Genomic DNA, 27,221 nt, shown 5'->3' with positions numbered 1-27,221 from the left:
CTTGTAAAATGAAATACCTGTATTTGATTTTGTTATATTGCATGTTACTATCAGCACCCTTGCTTCCAACCTAACAAATAGGCAAATACCATGCCTTCTTTTCCTTTTACTCCTTCTTCAGCTCATTTTTCCTCTGAATTTGTGTTGTGTTAGTGTCACAAAAAAGGTATTTTTTCTATGAAAAATGTGTTTGTTGGTAATTTAAATTGTTAATGACAGCCTAATGGTCGTATAGATGGCTCTATGGATCAGATGAATTTTACTTACAGTTACAGGAGAAAATAGACAGGGTTCCAGGTAGAAATATGGTGTTTTTATTAGGAGATTTTAATCACAGGTCATTAGAAACAGGGATAGATGTTATCCTAGCCTAAGTAAATTTGGTATAGGAAAAAAACATACAGTAATGGCTAAAGACTCTTGTAATTTTGTAGGTATAACAATCTAGTTATAATTAGTACAGTGTTTGGTCATAAAATGGCCTATAAGTTAACATGGTATCCAAATGATGGTAAGGCAGCAAACCTTATTGATTATGTTATTGTAAACCAAACTCCACCAGTATCCATAGAAGATACTAAGGTATATAGGGGTGGTGTTATTGATGCTAAAAGTAAAGATCACTATGTGGTAGTATAGGGTTAAATTAAAGCTGAGATTTCAGAAGGGTAACTACCTCCGAGGAAGTTATGATATTGCTAGACTCCAGGATGAGAATTTGAGAGAAAATTTTCAGGAACAGTTGAATACTAAACTGCAGAGTATAAAATTTGACAATGTGGGAGATGAATGGAATAATTTTAGGAAAACAGTTTGTGAAGTTGCTGATGTTATTTTAGGGAAGAAAGTTAGGACTGCAGATAAGAAAATTAGTGAAAGGTTTTATGTTTAAAAGAGAGGAGAAGGAGCTTTTACAAGAATTATCTGAATGATAAGTCCTACAAAAACAAAAGGAATGTAAACAATGTGAAGAAAGCATTAAAATATGAACTTAGGAGGTGTAAAGCAGAGGCCTTGGATAAAATTGTCAAGGATTTGGAAGATGCAGCTATACAGAATAATAGGAAAATATTATACTGGCATATTAATAAATTGAGAGGGAGTAGTCAATTTGGACTTATCCCAGTCAAAGATAGGAATGAAGCCACAATTAGTGATAATGAAAGAGAGATGAGCAGAACATTTTGAGAATATGCTAACCCAAGATAGAGTTACAAGAAAAGATGTAGGGAAAAATGAAAAAATTTGTGATACCTTGGATGTTAAGGAATATTTGTTTTATGAGGAAGAATTAGCAGTACTAAACACTTCAGCAGTACTAAAAGTATAAAAAAAATAATAAGGCTCTAGCTGCTGATTATGTGGCTCAGAGGTTAGAAATAAGCTACTGAAGATTAGGAATATGATTTAAAAAAAGGGAAAGTACCTAGCAGTTTTGCCTGAATTAAACCACTGTATAAGAAAGGTGTTAGAGTAAGTGTGTTAACTATCAAGGCATTAGTCTGGTCTCTGTAAGTAGCAAATTACTTAGTAATATAATATTTTTTAGACTGAGAGATAATGTAGACAAAGTTTCAAGAGAAGAACAGTGTGGTTCTAAAAAGGGTAGATGATGTATCAACAACATTTTCACTCTTAGGTAAATAATTGAGAAGTGCCTGAGTTTTCAAATACATTTGGTCCTCAGTTTTACAGATTATTAGCAAGCATTCGATTCTGTTAATAGAAAAGCTTCAGCAAAGGTCTTATCCTTGTATGGTATACCAGACAAATACATTAAAGTGGTTAGTGCTATGTACAAGAAAAATACTGCTGCAGTTTAGGTAGGAAATGAGGTTAGCAGTTGATTTCATATTAAATCATGAGTTAAAGAAGGCTCTGTTCTATCCACCTTTATATGGATTTTGTCTTAAGAAGCACATGAAAGGCAATGGGAGACCACAGGATCAAATGGGGAGGAAAAACTCTCCTGGGCTTGGATTATGCTGATGATTTAAGCATCCTAGATGAAGTGTGAGCAAAATGAATGAACTTTCGGAGGTTTTACAAGTTCAGGATGCCAGAATAGGTTTGAAAATAAATGTTAAGAAGACTAAGTCACTAAGGCTAAGAAAAAGTTAGGATGAAAAGGTGACCTTAGGTAATGTAAAAATTGATCAGGTGGACAGCTTCACTTACCTTGGTAGCATTATTAGTAAAAATGATGGGAGCAGTGAAGGCGTTAAAAGTAGAATTGACAAGGCTCAGGTTGGTTTTTCATGGTTAAAAGAAGTTTGGAAGAATAGGAAGATAAGTCTGCAAATGAAGACTAGAATATTAGAAGCTACAGTGGTCAAATATCGAATGAGGTTTGAGTGTGCTGAAAAGCAGATGAAGATGACGTTTTCCAAAGAAATTGTCTACAGATTGCTTTGGATACCCAACCTACTGACTGTATTTCAAGCATTAGGCTCTACAAAAAGGTTGGTTCAATCTTGATTTCTAGGGTAATAATGAGAGAAAGGTTGAGATGGCTAGGGCATATTCTCTGGATGAAGGATGACAGATTGTCCTTTTTGGCCAGCCACCTAGTGCTAAATGGAAAGTAGGTTGTCGCCAGTTGGGGTGGATGGATGTCACAAAGAAAGATTTACAGGAAATGGGAACTTCGTGGGAGGGTGTAAAGAGAGAGGCTTTGAATGGATTGGGCTGTAGGAGGAGCTTGCATAGCTGTGTTGGCCTCAGGCAGCTTGGTGCTGTGGTGAGCTGTTTGTAGTAATACAAGTTGTAGTAATAATGGTCATGTAGTGTGTGTGTTTTTGGTAGTGTGTATGGTGATAGTATTCATGTTTGAAACAGTCCAGAGAGAATAAAATACACTTATTAAAAACGGTATGTCAGATTGCTGGTTGTTTAGAGAAAACCTACGAAAATATTTTGACAGCTGTTCAGAGTAGATTGAGGCTAATAGTAGTTTAATTCTTTGCATTAAAATAGAGGGATTTATGAGAAAAGGGACTTTAAAATAGAGAACAAAGAAAACTAAGTTATTCCGCTTATACTTTTTTTCCTCTTTTAGCTATGCCGTGACAGAGGGTATCTTGTTGATCGGATTCGAACACGGTTTTCAGATTCAGATTTCAATTTAGATCTAACACTGAGCGGCTTTAAGAGTGTTTTTGAGAGGAAATGTGGACACAAACCAAGGTTTGTTTTTAGTTTTTTCAACCATTCAAGTATGCTCAAAATTGTTGCTTTGTTCTGTGTCCTAGATATTTGCTTATCATTTTCTGTTATCAGCCTGGGGATTCAACTTCATTTTTATCTTGCTCAATTACTTGCTTTGTTTATTTGTAGTTTATATGAGTAGCAAAGCCATGTTACTGAACTTTATAGCCCTATTTTCTGATTTCAATCAAAGCTCTCTGTAAATAAGCTTAAAAATATTGTTGTTGCTCTCCTGTATAATAAAAAAACTTTTGGGTGTTATGTTATAGCCTATGTATCCCAGTCCTAAAATAAAAAGTTGTTTTAAATGCAGTGCTTCTACATAATAGACTGGGAACTAGGGAATATTTTACAAATCTCCCCCTCATCCTACCAAATGAAATTATTGCATAGGCTACTCCTTGGTAAAAGACCTTTGATAACCCTCAGGAACCGAACTGAACTTTTTTTTAGAAAGTATTAGAAAAAGTAATTAAAAAAAAACTCCATTTTTATGGTTCCAAAATTACTCTGCATAAATGTTTGTGTTTTTAGCTTGATTAGATTAGCTTACGTTTCAGTTGCACAAAATGTGTACACGAAAAACACCACTGCCACTAAAGATTCTATATAACACTAAATTTATGTTGTACTTGGACATATTAGTGATGCTATAAGTTAAATTACAAAGTTTATCAAAGTTATAAAGTGATGATGACTGGGATACTTTTCCTTTTTATCATTTTCTGGTCATTTTGCAACCTATTTCAAATTTCATGGAAATATTAAAAGCAGTTGTAAACTAAGTAGCTCTTATCTGCTCTAGTATAGGTAGAAAAAGCTAGAAGTGGTTCATTTAACAGTCTTCTATTGTTTGTTCTTTAAAAACAAGAGCTAAAAGCTCATATGGCACTTTTGACAAGTTCGGAAGAGCCAGGAGCTCACATGGCTTAATGCTGGTCGCGATTAAAAATAAGAGCTCTGAGACACTAGGTCCTTCTAAATATCAAAATTCATTAAGATCCGATCACCTATTTGTAAGTTAAAAATACTTCATTTTTTCTGATTTTTCCCTAACCCTAGAAAGCGGGATTGAACCACATTTTTCGTACAGCCTACTTTTTGAAATACGGTTAGTCAGCCAGGTACCCTGAATAATGCGCTTTTCGTCATCCGCTTTTCAGAGTACCCATGCTTCAGAACCATATTTGACCATTGTCAATGCTGTAGTTTCCAATATTCTAATCTTGGTTTACAGATTTATCTTCCTATTCTTCCAAACTTTTTTTTTAACTATGAAAAAACACCCTGAGCCTTGGCTATTCTAGTTTTAACATCTTCGCTGCTCATACCTCACTACCAAGATAACATTTTTAACTACCAAGGTAAGTGAAGCTGCCCACCTGATTAATCTTTTTGTTACCCAATATCACCTTTTCATCTTCACTTATTCATAACCTTCGCGATTTTGTCTTCTTAACATTAATTTTCAAACATATTCTAGCTCCCCGAATTCGCAAAACCTCTAATAAATAATTCCTTTTGCTCATACTTTCATCAAGGATGCTTAAATTATCAGCATAGCCTAAGACCATCAGAGTTCTTTTTCCTTGTTTGAGTCCGTTGTCTCCCATTGCCTTTCCTGTGCTCCTTAAGACAATGTTCGTCAAAATGATGCATGTAAAGGGGGATAGAACACAACCCTGGATAACTCCTGATTTGATACAAAACCAGTTGCTAACCTTATTTCCTACCTTAACCGCAGCAGAGTTATCCTCGTACATAGCTCTAATCATTTTAATGTATTTGTCTTGTATACCATACTAAAATAAGACCTTTGCTTAAGCTCTTCTATCAATAGAATTGAATGCTAGATCATAATCTATAAAACTGAGAACCAAAGGTGTTTGACAACACAGGCACTTCTCAATTATTAGCCTAAGGGTGAAAAAATGGTCCACACATCCTCTTCCTTTTCTAAACTGCACTGTTCTTTTCTTAAAACTTAGTCTACAGCATCTCTAAGTCTAAAAAATATCATTACTAAGTAATTTGCTACCTACAGAGACTAGATTAATTCTTTGATAATTATGACACTCACTCTTATCACCTTTCTTATACAGTTGTTCAATTAAGGTTTTCCTAAAATCGTTAGGTACTTCCCCATTTTTCAAAAATTATATTCACAATCTTCAGTAACTAACTTCTCACCTCAGAGCCACCATATTTAAGAAACTCATTTACCACTATCAGCTCCTGGAGCCTCATTATTTTTTAATCCTTTTAATACTCTGGCTAATCCTACTAATGAAGGGGGATCAGATGTTAAACCTGTATTCTTCTGAATACTGATTCATTTCTTAAAGAGAATGAAAATATTCACATTGTGTAGCTAGTGGCTTTAGGACTTTCATAAATGTTGAATTCCATCACATAATTTCCTTCAAAGTTGTACCTCTTTTATGTAGTTTAGCTCCTGTTTCTGAACCTATGTAAACTTTTCCTGTGCTAATTTTAATTATGAACAAATTTAAAATTAATGCATGTTTCAGATTTAGAAGGAGCATACATGATAGATTTTGTTATATCTTATATTATAACCAAAACCTTGCTTTTTGGAATTTTAGTTTCTACTGACAAGGGTTGCTTCTTACTTGCACTTTGTTATGACGTGCTGTTTGATCCAAGGCTTTTAAAATATGAAAGAGACTACTACTCCCTACTTTAGCCCCTATTTTTTACGTCTAATATCCATATCCCCTTAATTTGCACTTTGAAGCAAATTAAGATCCATTTTGATCTGAGAATTGCTCCCTCTGAACATTTATTAGCATAGGGTTCTGAAATATCAAAAATTAGTTATATCATTCCGTGGTTTGTCAAGGCAAGCTCTTAGAACAGATCTTTTTATAGTGATGCTCACTATGGACCAGGAGTGCCAGGGAGCAACATCTCCTGGAAACAATAAAACATTGAACAATGTATAGAAACAGGAAAATTAGAGATATTCCTGTTTAAATTTCTGTAAAAATATACTTTTTCGTAGGTAAATGTCTATATTAACCTTTTATTCTGTGTGGGCTAAGTACATATTTAATAACAAATGCATCACCACACAGTATTCCCGTATCTGAAACTAGACAGTTTAATGCATAGCTGTTTTTCTTGTCAAACAGTTCGTGGTAACGAACTGTAGTAAGGAGCGACCCGGCTCAATAGTAACCGAAACTCAAAAAATAGAATTTTGATACCAATAGTTACATCAAAAGGATGACATTTTAATGCTGATTTTAAATATATAAGTTTCATCAAGATTAGTCTTACCCATCAAAACTTACGAGCCTGAAAAAATTTGCCTCATTTTAGAAAATAGGGGGAAACACCCCCTAAAAGTCATACGATCTTAACGAAAATCACACCATCAGATTCAGCATATCAGAGAATCTTTTTGTAGAAGTTCCAAGCCCCCTATCCTCAAAAATGTGGAATTTCGCATTTTTTGCCAGAAGACATCACGGATGCGTGTTTATTTGTTTTTTGTTGTTTTTTTTTTTTTTTTTCAAGGGGTGATCTTGTCGACTCAGTGGTCCTAGAATGTCGCGAAAGGGCTCGTTCAAACGGAATTTAAAAGTTCTAGTGCCCTTTTTAAGTGACCAAAATAATTGGAGGGCACCTAGGCACCCTCCCACGCTTATTTTTCCTCAAAATCACTGGATCAAAATTCTGAGATAGCCATTTTATTCACCATAGTCGAAAAACCTAATAACTATGTCTTTGGGGACGACTTTCTCCTCCGCAGTCCCCGTGGAAGGCGCTGCAAGTTACAAAATTTGACCTGTGTTTACATATAGTAATGGTCACTGGGAAGTGTACAGACGTTTTCAGGGGATTTTTTTTTGGTTTGGGGGGAAGAGTTGAGGGGGGAGGGTTACTGGGAAGGATCTTTTTATGGAGGAAATTCTCATGGGGGAAGAGACTTTCAATGGAGGGGGCACAGGATTTTCTAGCATTATTTAAAAAAAAACAATGAAAAAATAAATCCGAAAAGTTTTTTCTACTGAAAGTGAGCAGCAGCATTGAAACTTAAAACGAACAGAAATTATTACGCATATGAGGGGTTTACCTCATCGTAATACCTCGCTCTTTACGCTAAAGTATTTTTGTCATTTCAACTATTTATTCTACGGCCTTTGTGATTCAGGGGTCGTTCTTAAGGAATTGGGACAAAATTTAATCTTTAATGTAAATAGCGAGGTATCGACGAGGGGTGAGCCATCTCGTATGCGCAATAAAAACATACGAATATAGAAGTTCGCTACGTAATCTAATTCGTAAGTTACGTATATTTTTTACTTATGAAAACGTTCGTAAAAAATTATAAGTTATAGTGCCTTTTTAAGAAATCAAAAAATTGGAGGGCAACTATGCCTCCTCCCTTGCTCCTTTTTCTCAAAATCTTCCGATTAAAACTATGAAAAAGCCATTTAGCCCCAAAAAATTAATGTGCAAATTTCGTTTTAATTATTTATGTGCGGAGAGCCAAGATCAAAACATGCATTAATACAAAAAATTCCAGAAATTAAACAAAAAAAAACAAGTTTTTTTAATTGAAAGTAAGGAGCGACATTAAAACTTAAAACGAACAGAAATTACTCTGTATATGAAAGGGGCTTTTCCTCCTCAACGCCCCGCTCTTTACGCTAAAGTTTTTTACTGTTTTAAAATGTAGAGTTGAGAGAAAGAGTCAAACTTTAGCGTAAAGAGCGGGGCGTTGGGGTGGGAAATCCCCTTTCATATACGGAGTAATTTCTGTTCGTTTCAAGTTTTAATGTCGCTCTTACTTTCATTTAAACAAACTTTTTTGTTTGTTTAATTAATCTTAAATCGGCAAGTTATATCAGACTTTTCATTCGATGGCTTTTTGACACCCTTTTTGCCAAAACTGTCATTTTGCATAAAAAAAAATTGCAGAAGCGCCTCTTCACTGAGGCACAATCTTTTATACTACTTTAAAAATGCACTATAACCCTCACTTTCCTTTCTAATGAGCGTTCTCCCGATACTCTAAGACCATTGGCTAGGTATACCGGTGAAAAGTATGCATCGGCACTGTTTCTGTTTTCTGTTTCTGTTTCTGTTTTTTCTTGCCTGTTTCTGCCTGTTTCTGTTTCTGTTTTTACAAAAAACAGAACAGAAAACAGAAACAGGCTACCTGTTTTTGTTTTACCTGTTTCTGTTTCTGTTCTGTTTTTTTTTCATCTGTTTTTTTCCGTTTCTGTTTTTTTTTTATCTGTTTTCTGTTTTTTTTTCTGTTTTTTTTTTTTTCAAATTCCGCGCTATCTAGCGGGCATGATACCGAAACGCATGATACCTACCCGTGCCTACCGTACCGAAACGCACATCTAGCGGGCATGATACCATGATACCGTTGATTTTTGAATTTAAACAAAAAGGGAATAGGTGTGGGAAAAGTCAAAGTCATGGCCAATTGTAGAAAAAAGCTAAGACAGATTGTCCAATTAAGTGGGCAACCCAGTCAAGGTTAATTTTACCCCTTTGATTGCCGTTGTGACTGTCTCCCATTTATGCTACACCTCTCCGTGCATGCATGTCCCTTGACAATGCCAAAATAGAGTCAACCCGTTGACTACGGGTTGACTACTTGAAAATTTTCCTCTCATGCATGTCACTCCACAATGCTCAACTAGAGTCAACCTCTCATGCTAATTCACGGCGGGGTAAATATGAGCGAAAGAGAGAGATAGAGAAAGAGAGAGAAGCTTGAACGCTATACAGTGAACATGGGCTAGATGGGAACCCCATATGACAATGTCTCTACTGTTGGTATATGTGTAGCGGATGGCTATTACCGCTTGAGCAACGGTCTAACCATTGACGGCTTTAAGGATTCGTGCTTTAAGCGGCAAACATGGGCTCAATGAAATCCCATATAAAAGAGGAATATAGCGTTGGTATTTACTTAGAGCAGTGGTTCCCAACCTTTTTCGGTCCGCGTACCCCTAGTCAAGGCCCAAAAAGTTTGCGTACCCCTTTCTTGAGAATCGTTGTTTTACTTTTTTCTTAACTAAAATCAAATTTTCAAAAACACGAGATTTATTGTCCAATATGACGGTGCTTAAATGTACTTACAAAATCAATGAGAAACTTGAGGCTGCTTTTTTGCTAAAATATTATCAAATCTTGGCTCGATGTCACTAACGGCAATTATAAGGTCATTTTGTACACTCAGTCTGTTTCTGTGTTTGGTTTTGATCAATGACATTGCCGAAAATGACACTTCACAAAGGTAAGTGGATCCGAATGGTAACAAAGCAGACATGGCGATTTCACTTAGTTCCTTGTATTCTCCTTTCACCTCCAGCCAAAACTGGGAAACAGTTACATTTTGGAATTTCAGTTCTAAGGCGCGATCAGTGGCAAGTTCGATCAGATTCTCTGTAAGCTTGTCACTAAGACCGGAGCTTGAGGTCACGTCTTCAACAAATGGATTTTGGATCCAATCCTGCGTTCTATCTTGGTTCATAATCGATGGGAAATATGACACAAGTTCATTTCGCAACTTTGTCAGATGCTCCCGAATGCAATCACAGATTGTGTTGAGGTTATCAATTTCACTATCGTCCGCAAACTTGTCAAGGGTCGGGAAGACACTAACGCTGTTTCTTTGAACCTTTTTAAGCCAGAACTCCAATTTCTTGATGAAAGCACACATCTTCGAATTCAGGGAGAGTTCGTCCGTCCGGAAACCTTGCATTGACAGATTCAAGTCATTCAGTTTGTCGAAAATATCCGCAAGATAGGCCAGGCTGCAGACCCAGTCCTGGTTTTCAAAAAGTGAACTGAATGCAGATTTTTGCTCCAGAAGAAACATTTGAACTTCTTGTCGAAGCTCGAAAAGTCTGTTTAAAATCTTCCCACGAGACAACCAGCGAACTTCTGTGTGCAGAAGTAAATGTTGATGTTCTGAACCCATCTCTTGGCACAGCAACTTGAACATTTTTGAGTTCAGTGGTCGGGCTTTGATGAAGTTGATCACTTTTACAGCCTCGTTGAGGGTCTCGTGCAGATGTGCGTTCATCCTTTTCGATGCAAGAGCTTGTCTGTGAATGATGCAGTGCAACCACTTCACCTTTGGATTTTTCTTCCTTATCCAGGCCATGAGCCCATTATTCTTCCCTGTTAAGGCGGCAGCTCCATCACTGCAAACTGATAGACACCAGTCCCACAAGATGCCCCCTTCTGCGAAGAATTTGTCAATCACCTTGAATAGTTCTTCTCCTGTTGTTCTTGACTGTAGGTTTTGACAAAACAGAATATTTTCTCTTATGTCAGAACAATCTAAATATCGAACAAAGACGATCACCTGGGCTTCACCTGACACATCCGTGCTTTCGTCAAGCTGTAACGCAAACATCTTCGTCAACTTTATTTGCTCAATAACCTGCATGACAATATCGCTTGCAATGTCTTCTATCCTTCTTGAAATGGTATTGTTCGACACAGGTATAGACTGAAGGGCAGTAGCAGTTTTCGTGTCAAACATTATTTCACTGACTTTCACTAGTGCTGGTAATATCAGACATTCGGCGATGGTGTGCGGTTTTTTCTGTTTCGCAACTAAATATGAAACAGCATACGAAGCCCGGAGAGCCTTTGAAGAAACTGATGCCACTTTTGCAATTTCCAAACAGTTACTAGCGAATGCTTCTTGTTTACGCTTGAAAAACTCTATGGGCTTACCGACATGAGAAGGGTGCACACTACTGAGATGCCGGTTCATATGCGCAGGTTTCATGGAACTGTTGGCCAAGACTTGACCACAAAGAACGCACTGTGCATTCACTGGATCAGACTTTGTCGCACTAAATCCGAGCCCTAGGTGTTCTGACAAATATCGACGCACTTTGACCGATGATTCGTCATATTTCTTCTTCTTAGGTGCAGGTTCAGAGTTTTGGGGACCATCATTCGGCTTCTTGTTATTCCTGATCAGGAATCTATCCATCTTTGTTTGCAACCACAATTCACGAACTTCGTGTTTCAACAGATGACAAGATACTGAACTCGCTGAGTTTAAATCGAGACCTTACGGCTATGGAGAAAAATTAGCGGGTTACTGAAAGCGAAAGTTTTGAAAATGAGTCTGAAATTACGTACAATGGGTTATGTTATCTGATTTTGAGGGAAATGTTGGAACTGAGTCAGAAACAAGTTTTAAAGATGTAGACTAAATTAATTTTGGGACCTTCGCGTACCCCCTGCGAGGGTTTCGCGTACCCCCTGGGGTACGCGCACCACCGGTTGGGAACCACTGACTTAGAGCAATGGGTTACCGCTAGAACAGCGATCCAACAAGCCACGGCTTGAAGGCATCCGTACTTTAAGCGGTGAACCTAGACACCTTGGTATGTGTGTAGCGGAGGGTTATTACCACTTGAGCAATGGTCTAACCATAGAGCGTTATAGAGCGTTGGTATTTGCTTAGAGCAATGGGTTACCGCTATAGCGACGGTTTAAATAGCCTCTAACTTAAGCGGTGGACATAAGCTAGATGGGATGACTCTGTGTCTGTCTGGTATATATTAGCAAGCAGCGGTCTAAGTAGCCTCGGCTTGAAAGCATCCATGCGTTAAGCGGTGAATATAGTGTTGGTATATGCTTTGAGCAATGGTTTACCGCTAAAGCAACGGTCTAAGAGCAACTAGGGTAAATTGTCAATTATAAATGACATTTAAGCTTGAAAGGAATATAGCGTTGGTATCACCCGATTGGACACATTTTATGACAAATTTCGCCCCCCCCCCCTAAAAATACGCTAGTGTGTTGAATTACACGAAGTTACTCATCTTTTGTATGTGACTACAAGGATTTAACAAGAAGATGTTTTCTTTCCTATTAGAAATAGAAGAAGTAAGGAAAAAACAGGAAAAACAGCTGTTAAAACAGCTGTTTTTTTTAAAAAAACAGCTGTTTTCTGTTTTTTCGAAAAACAGAATAGATTACAGAAACAGGTCACCTGTTTTTGTTTGACCTGTTTCTGTTTCTGTTCTGTTTTTTTTCTAACTGTTTTTTTCTGTTTCTGTTTTTCTCAAAAACAGAAACAGTGCCGATGCTTAGTGAAAAGCAAATAAAAACACATCAATGATCATCCTACAAAAAAAATTTCCTTTTGTAAATAGGGGCTTGAAACCTCTATATTAGGGTTCTTTTACTTGCTGAGTTTGATGGTATAATTGTCATCTAGATCTTTTGGGTTGACATTCCCCACATCCTTTTTTAAAATACAGGCAAGTTTTCTTATGCATGTGTTTTTGGTGGGTAACTTTGAATTGATAAAACATAAAAGTCAATTCTTTTGTGTTTGATATTTATAATCACCCTAAAAGCTGATCCTTTTAACCTGTATACGAAACTGTATACTGTATCGAAACTTATTTTCAGAGTTTCAGGTAATATTAGCATGAGTCACTCCTTACGTACAGATCGGCAACACGAACTGTTTGGGTATGGATTTTTGGTAATTTACTGTTTTTAAAGTTACCTATTAAAAGTTTTGATAAATCAAATCTGAAATAGAATATTTTATGATCCATTTTAATATAAAAGCCGATGCAAGTTCGCCAATGCTAGGATTGTCTTCGTCTCTCTTTCTCTTCTTTTGGTTTCTACTTTAATTAGATTTCTAGCTCATGCCATGTATTTGAAACTAGTCAAGTTATACCTACTATTTATTTTTAATGTCTATGTAATCAGTCAGCTGTCCAGCTTTTATTGGTGACTACTGTCAACATGTTCTTCCGTATTGGTGATTTTCCGCCACCCCTTTTTGTACCCCCTGACTCAATCGATGAACCATGCCTTGTGACAAGTAGCTCACAATTGTTTCATTTCTTTTTTCAGGGGATCAGATTGTTCACTTTTCCTCCGTTCCTTCATTTTCCTCCGTCATCATGAGAATCCAAATGGTAAGATAAATGAGTGCTAATTATATATATTTAAATATTTTATAGATTATATAAAAATATTGTAAAGGTAGATATAACATTTAAGCAAGAGTTAACGGGTTTTAATTTCAATAGAGCAGTGAACAAAAATAAAAACAAAACTGCACTTTGATTTAAAAAAATTTCCGAACATTTCGGCCCCACGTCCGGGAGCTTTTTTTCAACCGAAAAAAGAAGAAGAAAAAGAACAACAAAAATATAGAATTTTTTTTTTTTAAACAACACACAAAAAAGAAAAAACACAACAACTAAACTCACGAAGAAGAAGAAAGAAAAAATGACAGTAAATAAATAAGAACAACTCACATTATAAACAAACTCCCAGCTCTGGTATTATAAATATAAGAATATAGCCAAAGCAGCAGTATATAGTGAAATCATGGGTCACTCTCCTCTACAAATCTGTGTATAAATGGGAATCTATTACAACAGAAGACTGTATTTACTTGAACAAACTAAAGAAGGTCACCAAACCCTAAGTTCATCACCCCTAACAAAATCTCACAGGTTAATCAACAAATTCATGAATTATAAATTAAATTGATTTTTTTGGTTTTTATGGCACTTGGTATTAACCAAGTGACATCTCAATCGCAAATTCTGTCGGTCTGTCGGTCCCGGTTTTGCTACTTTCGGCACTTCCAGGTAAGTTAGGACGATGACATTTGGCAGGCGTATCAGAGACCGGACCAGATTAAATTAGAAATAGTTGTTTTCCCGATTTGACTATCTGGGGGTCGGGGGGAGTGAAGGCCGGTTAATTCGAAAAAATAGAAAAAATTAAGTGTTTTTAACTTACGAACGGTTGATCAGATCTTAATGAAATTTGATGTTTGGACGGATATCGTGTCTCAGAGCTATTATTTTAAATCTCGACCGGATCTGGTGACATTGGGGGGGAGTTGGGAGGGGGGAACCTAAAATCTTGGAAAACACTTGAGCGGAGGGATCGGGATGAAACTTGGTGGGAAAAATAAGCACAAGTCCTAGATACATGATTGACATAATCGGAACGGATCTGCTCTCTTCGGGGTAGTTGGGGGGGGGGGTATTCTGAAAATTTTAAAAATGAGATATTTTTAACTTATGAACGGATAATCGGATCTCAATGAAATTTGATAGTTAGAAGGATATCGTGTCTCAGAGCTATTATTTCAAATCCTGACCGGATCTGGTGACATTGGAGGGAGTTTGGGGTGTGGGAACCTAAAATCATGGAAAACAATTAGATTGGAGGAATTGGGATGAAACTTTATGGGAAAAATAAGCAGAAGTCTTAGATACGTGATTTACATAATTGGAACGGATCTGCTCTATTGGGGGGGGGGTTAATTCTGAAAATTTATAAAAATGACGTATTTTTAACTTACGAAGGAGTGATCGGATCTTCATGAAACTTCATATTTAGAAGGACCTCGTAACTGAGATCTCTTATTTTAAATTTCAACCTGATCCAGCATCATTGGGGGGGCAGTTGGGGGGGGACTGGAAATCTTAGAAAATACTTAAAGCGGAGATATCAGGATGGAACTGGATTGGAAGAATAAAAACTTGTCTAAGATACGTGACTGACATAACCGGACGGGATCGGCTCTCTTTGGTGGAGTTGGGGGGGGGGGGTAATTTTGAAATTTAGAAGGATCTCGTGCGTTAAAGGTCTAATTTTAAATTCCGACCAGATCCTATGACATTGGGGGGAGTTAGAGGGGGAAACCAGAATTCTTGGAAAACGTGAAAATTGGGGTATTTTTATCTTACGAAGAGGTGATCGGATCTTAATTGAATTTGATATTTAGAAGGAATTCATGTCTCAGAGCTCTTATTTCAAGTCCCGACCAGATCTTTTGACATTGGGGGGAGTTGGAGGGGGGAATCTAGGAAAACACTTGGAGTGGAGGAATCGGGATGAAGCTTGGTGGATAGAATAAGCAAATGTCCTTGATACGTGATTGACGTAGTTGTACAGGATTCGCTCTCTTTGGGGGAGTTGGGGTGAGGGGTTCAGTGATTTGGCGAGTTTGGTGCTTCTGGACGTGCTAGGACGATGAAAATTGGTAGGTGTGTCAGGGAACTGCACAAATTGACTTGATAAAGTCTTTTTCCCAGTTTGGACCATCTGGGGGGCTAAAGGGAAAGGAAAAATTAGAAAAAATTAAATGTTTATAATTTACGAGTGGGTGATAGGATCTTAATGAATTTTGATATTTAGAAGGACATCGTGACTCAGAGCTCTTATTTTAAATCCTGACCGGCATTAAGCCTCTGATTTTCCTTCTAAATCAATCTATTGATTCTTAGAATTTTGCTAGAGCTCATACCATATTCGCAAAATTTTGCTATTTGGAGTTTAGTAATTTAAGGTCATTTTTAAGAACTTGCCAAAAAAAAACCAGTTTTTCAAATTTCTCAAAATCTAGTACTCTTTTTTGGGGTTTGTAGGAACAATTCAAATTTGATAGAAAATTTTAAATTGTCTCAATATGAATAGTTTATAGTATAGTATATAACTTTTTTTTATTTTTACTCTTTAAAATTACTGTAGTAATAGTGAAATATGAGACTACTATTTATTTCTAGGTTAATATAACAATAATAAGTAATTTTTAGTCCCCATTATTTTCTTTTTAAGAATAGAGGGTGGGGTCCGTCGGATCAACCGGGGAAGTAATTTGGATTTTTTTTTTTGTTTTGTTTATTTTTCCTTTGATTATTTTCTGTTGAATACTTAGTTCTTTGTAATGCAGATATTTGTTGCTTGACTTTCATAATTACAGCGTAGACCTGAAATTTTCCCAGAAATGGCAAGATAGTAGATATCAATTTCGCATTTCTGACTTGTTTTTATGGCACTTGGTATCTACCAAGTGGCATATAGCGATCGCAAATTCTGTCGGTCTGTCTGTCCCGGTTTTGCTACTTTAGGCACTTCCAGGTAAGCTACGACGATGAAATTTATCAGAAATGGTATCTACTTGGTATCTTTTTGGTCACTTGGTATCTAACTTGGGGGGCATTAAATTGGAAAAATTAGAAAAAATGAGGTATTTTTGACTTACGAAGGAGTAACCGGATCTTAATGAAATTTGATGTTTGGAAGGATATCGTGTTTCAGAGCTCTTATTTTTAAATCCCGGCTGGATCTGGTGACATTGCGGGAAGTTGGGGGGGGGGGCTAAAATCTTGGAAAACGCTTAGAGTGGAGGGATCAGGATGAAACTTGGTGGGAAAAATAATCACAAGTCCTAGATACGTTACTGACATAACTGGAATGGATCCGCTCTCTTATGGGGAGTTGGGGGGAGGAGGGTTAATTATGACAAATTAGAAAAAATAAGGTATTTGAAAGTCACGAACGGGTGATCAGATCTTAATGAAATTTTATCTTTAGAAGGACCGTGTACTTTAGAACTCTCATTTTAAATCTCGACCAGATCTGGTGATATTGGGGGGAGCTGGAGGGGGAAACCGGAAATCTTGGAAAACGCTTAGAGTGGAGAGATCGGGATGAAACTTGATGGGAAGAATAAGTACAAGTTTAGATATGTGATTGACATGATTTGAACGGATCCGTTCTCTTTAGGGGAGTATGAGGTTGTTAATTTGGAAAGATTAGAAAAATTGAGGTAATTTAACTTTAGAACGGGTGACCGGATCTTAATGAAATTTGATATTTAGAAGGAACTCATGTCTCATAGGTCTTATTTCATATCCCGACCAGATCTGTTGAGACTGGAGGGAGTTGGAGAGGGAAGCCGAAAATCTTTGAAAACGCTTATAAATGTCGTACATACGTGAATGACGTAACCGGACTGGATCTGCTCTCTATGGGGGAGATAGGGGTGGGGTTCAGTGCTATGGCGAGCTAGGTGCTTCTGGACGTGATAGGACGATGAAAATTGGTAGGTGTGTTAGGGAGCTGCACAAATTAACTTGATAAAGTCGTTTTCCCTGATTCGGCCATCTGGGGGCTGAAGGGAGAGGAAAAATCAGAAAAAATGAGGTATTTATAACTTACGAGTGGGTGATCGGATCTTAATGAATTTTGATATTTAGAAGGACATCGTGACTTAGAGCACTAATTTTAAATCCCGACCGGCTGTTTTTTTTTAAAGCAATCTATTGATTCTTAGAATTTTGCCAAAGCTCATACCATATGAGCTCTTAGCTCTTCCGACCTCGTCACAAGTACCATTTGAGCTTTTAGCTCTTGTTTATTATCTTTTAACGAGCAATCTGTGGCATTTTTGTGTTGCTGTGGCCTATTTTCTAAATTCTGCCGTGTTCTTCCTACATAAAATTTACCACAAGAGCATGGAATTTTATATACCCCCTTTTGTATGTTTCTTGGAACTTTGTCTTTTCTAATTTTTAGCAGGGAGCTTATAGTTTGTCCTGATTTAAATGCTGTTTTTATATCATGTTTTTTTTAATCCTTTTCTTAATTTCTGTGGCACAATTGGAATTTAAGGCAAAGTTATGTAGATTTATTCCAGTTGACCCATATTCTAATATTTCAGGTTCCATTAACTTTTTTTCCTTTTTCTATTATTTGAGCAATCATATTTTCGGGATATCCATTTCCTAATTGAATATCCTTAATGAAAATTAGTTCACTGCTTATGTGAAATGGCGATGTTAATTTTAATACCCTATCAACTAAAGAAATAAATACACCCCTTTTTACTTAAATCGGGTGATTTGATGCGAAAGACGAATAATGGTTGTTATTAGTCGGTTTACTGTGAATTGAACAAGCTTTTTTATTATTATTTCTATGGATCGAAATATCTAGAAACGGCGACTTATTCTCAGTTGTTTTTTTCAAAAAACTAATTCCCCTCCCAAATTATTTAAATGTTCCAGAAAACATTCAATTTGTGATTTCCCATAATTCCAAATAACTAAAACGTCGTCGAACTATCTGCCCCAAAATTTTGGTTTTAAAAAATGTGTTTCTATAGCTAAAGTTTCCACATACTCTACATAAATATTTGCTAACAGTGGACTTAAGGGCCCTCCCATTGCTAATTCTCTAATTTGATGGTAAAAATTATTTCTAAACTTGAAATAATTAGCATACCTATTAGATTCTATCGTAAACGAATGTTTTTGCAGGAAAATATCCGAAAAAATGTCATATATGTGATAATGCATGCTAGAGGGTGTCTTGTCAGGGGATTGGAATTCCCTAAAATATTGCAATCTAGCAATGAAGGGGCAAGTTTCCACTGTTCAAATGAAAACAATTGTCATTTCGTAGTTGATAAATTTATTTTGAGAGTAAAAGCATGAAATAATCTTTAGGTGTGACATTGTGCGCTAGAAGCACATCGGGAGTGGTACATTGTGTCACGCTGACCCCAATTGCTAGGAGTCACTAGATGAAACTTTAATGGGAATTTTTTATTTAGTATAAATGATTTATTATTTTGTAAACAATTTTTTTTGGCATAATAGTACCCAAATAATGTTATATGTTCGATAATGCTTGCTAGAGGGTGCTATTTATCAGCCATTGAGGGTTACAGGCCGGGAATTATCACGGAATATCCTAATATAGCACTGAAATGGCAAGTTTCCGCTGTTCAAATAAAAAACATTGGTCATGTTTAAGTGTAAAAATTTATTTTAAGGGGAAAAGCTTGAAAATCCCTTAGGTGTGATAATGTGTGCCAGAAGTGTCATCGGGGGGGGGCTGGTACATTGTGCCACGCTGGCATCAATTGCTAGGAGTCATCAAAAGAAACGTTGATGAAGATTTTTTCATTAGGTTTAAATGATCGATTCTAGTGTAAACGAATAGTTTCGCATGAAAATGCCCAAAAATGTCATATATGTAAAAAAGACTATTAGTAAAGAATGCGCTAAAAGGAACCCGCAGTATCGTCGGAAAATACTCTTTAAAGTATTACTCAACAAGCAGGTGTACTTCAAATGTAAGCAAATTCCAATAATCGATTTTCCATCAATTCATTTAATCATTTTAGCATGCAAAACAGATTTCATTATGCGTTGAATTGGCTATCATTTAGAATGTATTAACCGATTTAAAATATTAGAAACGGTTTCATGGTTTGGACGTCCAAGGATGTCGATTGGATGGGAATGTCCCTTTCGAATCGTAATACAGACATAAAGTCCTTAGAATATAAAGGTTCCCTTAGAAAAACGCCTTTTCTGAGAAAGAAAATGAAATCTCGAAGAAAAAATAACGCTTTAAAAAAAAAAGAAATCCCACAGAAAATAAAATCTCCATGAGTATTATGTAAAATCAGAGAAAATTTAACTTGTAACAAGTTTCACGAACAAAAATCATCACGCAAGAAGTTATTCGAACGGAAATTCAGTTTGCTAGTGCCCTGTTTAAGTGACCAAAAGACTGGAGGGCAACTATCCCCACTCTCCGAAGGTTCCCTCCCTCTAGTCATCTAATCAAAATTTTGAGATAGCCATTTTGTTCAACTTAGTTCAAAGGTGTAATATCTTTTGTTTTGGTGATGATGTAGCCTTCCATAGTCCCTGGGGAAAGGGCTGCACACTGTATCGGTACCGGAAGTATCGGTATGGACGTATTGCTATGGGGTATGTTGGTATTGCAGGTATCTTAGACAGATTTTTATAGCTCATATAAAAGATATTGCTCATATCTTTGGCCTTTCTATAAATTCCGCCATCAGCAAATTCCAAATGGCACTAAAAACAGCACTTTTGGTGCCATGTCTCAAGTGAAAAAGCTGGGACTGTTGGGCTACCAAATCTCTTTAGAATGGCTTTTAATGCCTCATTTGGAAGTTATTGCTCATATTTGCGTGATGTTTATCAATTTTACCATCCGTAAGTGTGATATAGCACTAAAAACAACACTCCTGACATCACTTCTTAAATAGAAAAACTATTTTCTATTTAAAAGCTATTTAAAACGATTCAGCGTAAAAAAATTCATACTTTTCTGATAGCTGCAGAAATCCTCCCTTCTGTGTAAAATTTTTTCCTGGAACTCCAAACATGCTAAAATAGCCCCTGGACAATTCACTTGGAAAAATATCCGCATGCAAAATTGAGGTGGCAAAGAGAAAGTAAGAAAAATAAAAAGAATTTCGTTTAGAAGATATGTCAAATCTCTCCACTGGAAAATTTTCCCTTGAAAGCCAGTGCCTAGCAATTTATCTCCCCACGGAAACTGCATGAAAACCTACCCCAACCACAAAATTCTCCCTCCCAAAAAAGTGTGTATACTTCCCTATAACAAATACTATACGTAAACAATGGACGAGTTTCATAACTTGTAGGCCTCTCCCCAAGGGGTGTGGGAGAGAAAAGGGTCATGTTACCCCTAAAAACATAGTTCAGCTGTGCTGAACAAAATGACTATTTAAAAATTTTGATTGAACAACTCTGGGGAAAAATGAGCATGAGAAAGACCCCCTCCTATGTCCATTTTTCCTAACAGATAGCCGCCTGAGGTGGGTTAGTTGTCCTCCAACATTTCAGGTCACTAAAAGGTCACTAGAAGTATATTTTCCGTTTAAATGCACTCTAACAATCCTCTATGACCATTATCTCGATACAAGCAACTCTGGAAAACAAATAAATTAAACACGCAACAATTATCTTTCTTTCGGCAAAAAAAAAACAACAACAAAATTCTAGATTTTATTATGTAGGAGCTTGAAACTTCGATTCAAGGTTTCTCTGGTGCGCTAAATCTGATCAGTTGCGACAATTATATTTATTATTATTGGTGGTGGTTTTATTTGTTTTAGTTTAGTGTTTTTTTGTTTTTTTTTGTCGTGTGCTGAGGACGCCTAATTTTTATACAGGCGGAATATCCGCGTTATTTTGGTCATTTCTCTCTTCTGGCCGCAGTCTCGTTGGAGTTTTTTTTGTGGAGTTTTATCTTTTCTTTGTTATATATATACATATATATATATATATATATATATATATATATATATATATATATATATATATATATATATATATATATATATATATATATATATATATATATATATATAAGTCGTATGCTCCACAAGTCGTATGTCCGTCTGTTACACTATTATTACCGGTATTATCGGTAATACACGTTATTACCGTTATAAAAAAAAGAGAAAAAGCCTAAAAAAACTTGAAAAAAACTATAAAAAAAACAAAAATCTGAAAAAGCTAAAAATAAAAAAGTATAAAGAAGAAAAAAACTAAAAAAGAAAAAAAAGAAAAAATTACTTTTTTGAATAACAAGTATTCAAAAAATTGAGGCTCTTTCAATTTTATCAAATTGTTTAAAATATAAAAAAAATGGTAATTGCACAAATATTTCAATATATTTTGACAATGGATTAAAGTAATTCGAAAACGTTAAAACAGAAACTCAAAAGGTTGAGGTTTATTAGCAATTGTTGAACTTTAGAGTGCTAGGTACACAATGAAAATTTGTCCAAGTTTCAATTAGTGTCAAATGTTACCAAATGTCAAATGTTACCAAAACCTGAACACCAGGACGAAACACTGGAGCAACGCAAAACCAGGCTTGTGGTTCAAAGAGAAAGGGCCAGATTAGGAATGTGCAATTTACATCAACGAAGGCGTGTCGAGGAACCACGAGAGCAACGCGAAGCCAGACTTGCAGTTGAGAGAGAAATTAAAAAAAAAAGGCGTGTCGAGGAACTACCAGAGCAACGCGAAACCAGGCTTGCAGCTGACAGAGAAGGTAAAAAAAGAAAGTTTGTTGCTGTATGTGTCGCTGAAAGCGTGATAGAAAGAATTCTATCATTTTACAATCTTCAGCTGTGTGCAATTTTTCGTTGTTCGTCAATCAGTGTAAAATTCAAAATCTACCACTACCTGGCTGAAATGCCTTTTGAGATAATTTTCGTAAGATTCTTCTATCTTAGAGTATGTGGATCCTTTGGTCCACAGTATTAAGTGTACTAGCCAGTTTCTGTCAAATACTCTCTGGGAGGTTGTCAGTGTCACTCGACCACCGAACCCTTAAATTTTCATCAGTGCATTTGTTGGAGAGGCTTTCTCAGCTGTGCCTCATCACCTAGAAACTAAAGAGCAATGATGGAAAAGTACAGTGCTCAAACGACAGAACCCTGTTCAATTCAAAACCGCTGGTGCTAGCCACTACAATTGGAAGCCGGTAGATTAAAACTGGTTATACCATTCTCAGCCGTAGTTACACTCGTTTTCATAGTTCTCATTAATGTTTGTTTGGTCACCAAATCAGGAGAAAGTGCCGCCCAGTAGTTGTTAGTTTTCGGGATTAGCAGTTATTCCTGGAACATTCTCTACTGCTCTAGGTTGTCATACCTCAACTGAAAAGTCGACTGCACGAACAAGCAAGCAGGCGTCGTGCAAAGATTATGGCCGGAATCAGCAAAGAAAGGAAGCATTTCTAACTAATACTGTAGATAAAACTCAAAATTGCCACTTCGTTCAGATCTCAGCTTCTTTTTCAAGATTCCAAGTAGGTCTAAACACCAAAACCAAATATGGGCATTTCTGGACTCGGATAATCGTTCTTTTACACTATGAACTGGTTCATGGATAAGCTCTGCTGCTTCTGACACCTACGCTTCTTCGATGGTATCTCCTTCAAGGAGCATCTTATACGCCTGTTTTGCCTTTTCAGTTTCAGGTTGCATGTCATTGGCATCAAACACTGCTATTTTGGTGATAAAAGATTCGCATAAAGTGCTACCTCCAACAGACCATGGCCTCGCACAACAGGCGAGACACCTTAGCCTTGTAACATACTTCACCCAGTGTTAGCCACGTATATGATTGACTTTTGGTTTCCAAAATTCCTGATTCAGTCATAAGGAAGGCAATGGCTCCTAGGAAACTCTTGCGCGTGTCAAATCCATTTAGGACAACAATGACATTTCTCAAAACACTTACGGCTGGCTCTGCATCGACGATGCGCTTTGCCCTCCAGTAAAGCGGTTCGTCAGTAGTAATGACTAGAGTTTTTCCAGCTCGCTAGCATTATTCTTTTTTCTTTTCTTTTTTGAAGTACATAAAACGGTACAAACCTTCTATATAGCCCTGAACCCAGTCATGTAGCAAGCACTATGGAAGATGGCTCAACTGATTAGGTCAGCCAAAGAAAGGCACTAGGGAATGGAAACTGCAAATTAGAGGAGTGGGGTAATTCTGGAATACTGGTTTGAAATTAAACTCTTCGAGACTTTTAAGGCACTATTCCTAGCTTGATAGGACATATTGGATTGACCCAAAATTACTAAAATTACTAGTTCATATAGGTTGACTATCACAACCGTTTGAGGTAAGATGAAGTAATTGACAACGTAAAATCAAGTTTTTATCTTTAATTTTTTTTATTCGCTACCATTCACTTCATAGGAAACGATCGTAAAATACGACAACATTATAATTTCGAGTTTTAACCTCCTCATCGTCATTTTAGGATGGAAATGGGCTTAAGGGTAAGGAAAAATGTGAGCCTGAATTCGGATTTGGAGTCAACATGCTTGATTTTATAGGAAACGACTATTTAAACTCCAAAATATTTATTGTCACAAAAATCGTTTTTCTCCCTCATTTTCCCCCTTCAAGGGCAAATTTGGGAAATTCAATATGTATGTACCTCCTAGAGCTGACTATGTGCGAAAATATGTTATCCTGTATACCTTTCTTCAGTTGGAGCACAAACTTTACTTGTTACTTACCTTGCCGTTCCATCTCATGGACTTAGAGAGGTCCTTTCCCCTCTTTTTTGTTTTCTCTTATTCTTTTTTTTAGCCTATAAATATATAAGCTAGAATAGTGAGTAAAATATGTCTAATAGAATTGTCTTCTTAGTGTATTTACCCTCTGATCAAATTTTGACTTTTTTTCTCTATCTTTTTTGCTTAATGCAACATTCGAATGTATATTTCTATTATTTCTAGATGAAATGTCCATATTTTTTTTTGAGGAGCCTATGCCTGGAAGAGAAATCACAGCCTTCTGTCGATTATGGAATGCTACGAGAGCTGTTTTTAAACGAGGCCCAATAGCTTATAGAAAGGTAATGAATGAATGAAATATTTTATTACCCACCAGGACACAAAGTGAAAACGATGGAGTACAAATTGACAGAAAAACAGGAAAAGAATAATTACTGTACACAAAAATACACAACACCCATTACAAACAATTCAAAAAAGAATACTCCAGAGTTGGCCCATCTCTTTACTACACAGGCTAGACGCCATGTCATTAACGCTAAGAATAGGGTCGGTAATCAAATTTTTTGCTTAAGGAAACTGAGTGTGAGATCAACTAGGGAGCTGAAAAAGCAACTTGGGCAGCTTAAAAGCAGTTTTCTACGTCTCTTTTTAATCTGTGCCTTTCTTAAGATCCTAGATTGGTTCTGGGAACCTGTGACAAAACAATCAACACGTATGCTCCGCATAATTTAACAGGAAGTGTAATTTTCTTCCTGTTCACTGTAGGTGAAGATAAGTTTAGGATTTGTTCTTGAACTTAATAATTTGCTCAAGTGTATCTAATGTTGACTTTGCCAATTTTCCCTTAGTAAAACATTTTAAAGTTTTTTGGGGGGAGGGGATGGCTGATCTTCATATTTACGACCTTGTTACTCGTAGTACACCTTCCTGACTCTCATACAGTTCACCAACCTTCTCACCATCCCCGAAGACCTCACTAAATTTGATTTCAAAGGATTTCAATAAAAGGGGTGCCAGAATTGATAATAAGTAAACTACGCTTAGCATTATATATATTGTATAATATATTAGTTCTTCATCACTTTTTCGATGGTTTTATCTCCGTGGGGCTCTTAGAAAATGTAAATTTTTTAAATCACACCATATCTACCCATGTAAGTTTTTGCCCAGAAAATTTCTTTTCCGCCAAAAACTAATCCATGCTACCCCCGCCCCTCCTTAGGTAGTGCTCATTTTCACATTTAGCATTTATCTTTTATTGACTAATTTAGTTTTTAGGAACACATTTTTATCTGTGCTTTTCCTATATCACAAAATGTTCCAGGAAAGTCTAAAAGGATTTGTTAATAGCAAGCATAATTATATGTGAAGAAAAAAGGTCTTGACCAGACATCGCAACCATCTCGAGGTTTTCGCTCTTGTAATGTATTTAGCCAGTCTTCAAAATTTATCCTTTTATAAATTTTTTAGTTCGGAATAACATATTGTCTATTGTCTGCAAATGATTGACTTTTCTTTTCTTTTCTAGATAATGAAGTAGCTGGGCAGTAAATTTCGGAAAGTAAATTTCTCTGTATAAGCCTGTTCTCTGTTGCATTCGTCTTTTTGTGTATAGACGCTTATATTTACATAAAAAGACAGTGCAGCAGAACTGGTTTCTTATAATTTTAAAGTTTAAATAAAAAAAACAAGGGTTCTAAACCTCAAGTTAAATAGAATCTCAGTAAAATTTGCGTATATTTTTTTTTGCTCCCCTTTTTATATTTTACTAAAAAAAATAGAACCCTCAAAAAATTTTTAATCAATTTTGCATCAATTTTTTGCTCATCCTTCACCTAACGAATTTACTGCTCATTGAAGCTGTGCAATTATGTGGCCTCTGCTCCTGCCAAAGAACCTCATCCTGACTCAACATACAACAACATTTTTTTATTTTATATTTTAATATAAATTTAATCAATAAAATATTGTTTCTTTGTATTCTTGCAAACTGCTTGTTGTTCTTAGAGCTAGGGATAGTTCATAGGGACGGAGTACAAGATAGAGAAAATTAAAATAAATACATAACTATGTTTATCAAAACAATTTATGAAGAGCACTTACTATACACGAACAACTATTGTATACTTTCAACTTTAAGCATGCCCTTTTAAGAAGGGGATGCCATGAAGGAAAAGTGATATTGTGGTTATGTTTCAAAAACAGTTTCGACAGACCTATTTTGGGCCCGCCATTTTATATTTGCGGATTAATGCTAAACTTAAAAAATGTAGCTAGGACTTTTTTATATATAGAGTGAACCTCATAAAAGTAGGAAAGGGGATCTTGCTTGTCCAAAAACCCCAATGCCAGGGTTTACTGTATCTATATGCTTACTAATGGCGAAGTAATAATAATCATAAAATGACTAAAATAATTCATTCTTTCAAATATATTGACCATCGGGTAAAGAATGATTTCAATTGAAAATATATTGCGTATTCATTGAAGAGGCAATGCTACTAATTGTTTTGGGGAGTTAAATGAGGGTTCCACAACTCATATTAATGGCCTTTTCTGTTTCTTTTTGTGCTGGATTTCTTCATTCAATTTAGTCTGTTTGGTTTAAGATTGTTAACTTAGAGGATTCGACTTATGCCCGCTCTGATCTCTAAAATTGTGTCTTTTCTTTCGCGAAAATGCATCGTTTTCATGCATTGAATTTTTAAATCAAATAACAGTGTATACAGTACTTTTGCGTTGACGATAGCTTCTGGTCTATGGATGTGCATCCTAACCCCAAAAAACCTTTGGGCGTTTTCATGAGTATCTAGGCTTGTATGAGAAGCCTAGAGGAAACTTTTAAGAACCTAATAAAATTATTGAAGAAGAATTTTTATCGTCCTTCAAAAGAACTATGCAGTAAGGTCGTGGAAATATGGCATATATTTTATGACATTTTACAAAATGTTGAAGATTAGCAAAAAATATATAAAACGCCTTTTAAACCGTCGATTGTTGAAAAGACGCTATACTTTTGACTGTGGGGGAGACCTGTACTTAACGCTTTCGGTCTCTAAAACTCATGAAAATTTGGTTATAATAGATTTTGAGTTGATTGTAAATCGAAAGTAACTCTAGAACAAAAGAGGTTATAGCATTAAGTGTTAATTATTTATAGCATAAGTGCAACAGCATTTTTCATAAGCTTGCTCTTTGGGAAACAAGTTCTTTCTGCTGTTGTAATTGAAAATACCCTTTATAACAATTTTTTGGCCGATTCGAGATATAAGGCTCAACCCCTTTTCATAGATTGTTGGCAACAGTAGTA

At 36.1% G+C, this 27,221-nt stretch overlaps 1 long non-coding RNA gene across 1 annotated transcript in view; it reads left to right on the top strand.

Moving 5' to 3' along the window:
- Positions 1-25,891, top strand: part of LOC136041552 (uncharacterized) — a 60,705-nt gene extending 34,814 nt beyond the window's left edge. Inside the window, exons 4-7 of the long non-coding RNA XR_010621054.1 lie at positions 3,059-3,186; positions 13,108-13,172; positions 24,131-24,249; positions 25,440-25,891. This is a non-coding gene — a long non-coding RNA (uncharacterized LOC136041552). The remainder of the gene's footprint in view (positions 1-3,058; positions 3,187-13,107; positions 13,173-24,130; positions 24,250-25,439) is intronic.
- The last annotated feature ends 1,330 nt before the right edge of the window (positions 25,892-27,221 follow it).

The sequence above is a fragment of the Artemia franciscana genome, chromosome 2, assembly GCF_032884065.1.
Source record: "Artemia franciscana chromosome 2, ASM3288406v1, whole genome shotgun sequence".
Classification (NCBI taxonomy): domain Eukaryota; kingdom Metazoa; phylum Arthropoda; class Branchiopoda; order Anostraca; family Artemiidae; genus Artemia; species Artemia franciscana.
The sequence above is the reverse complement of the archived record's forward strand: the minus strand, read 5'-3'. Positions and strand labels throughout refer to the sequence as shown.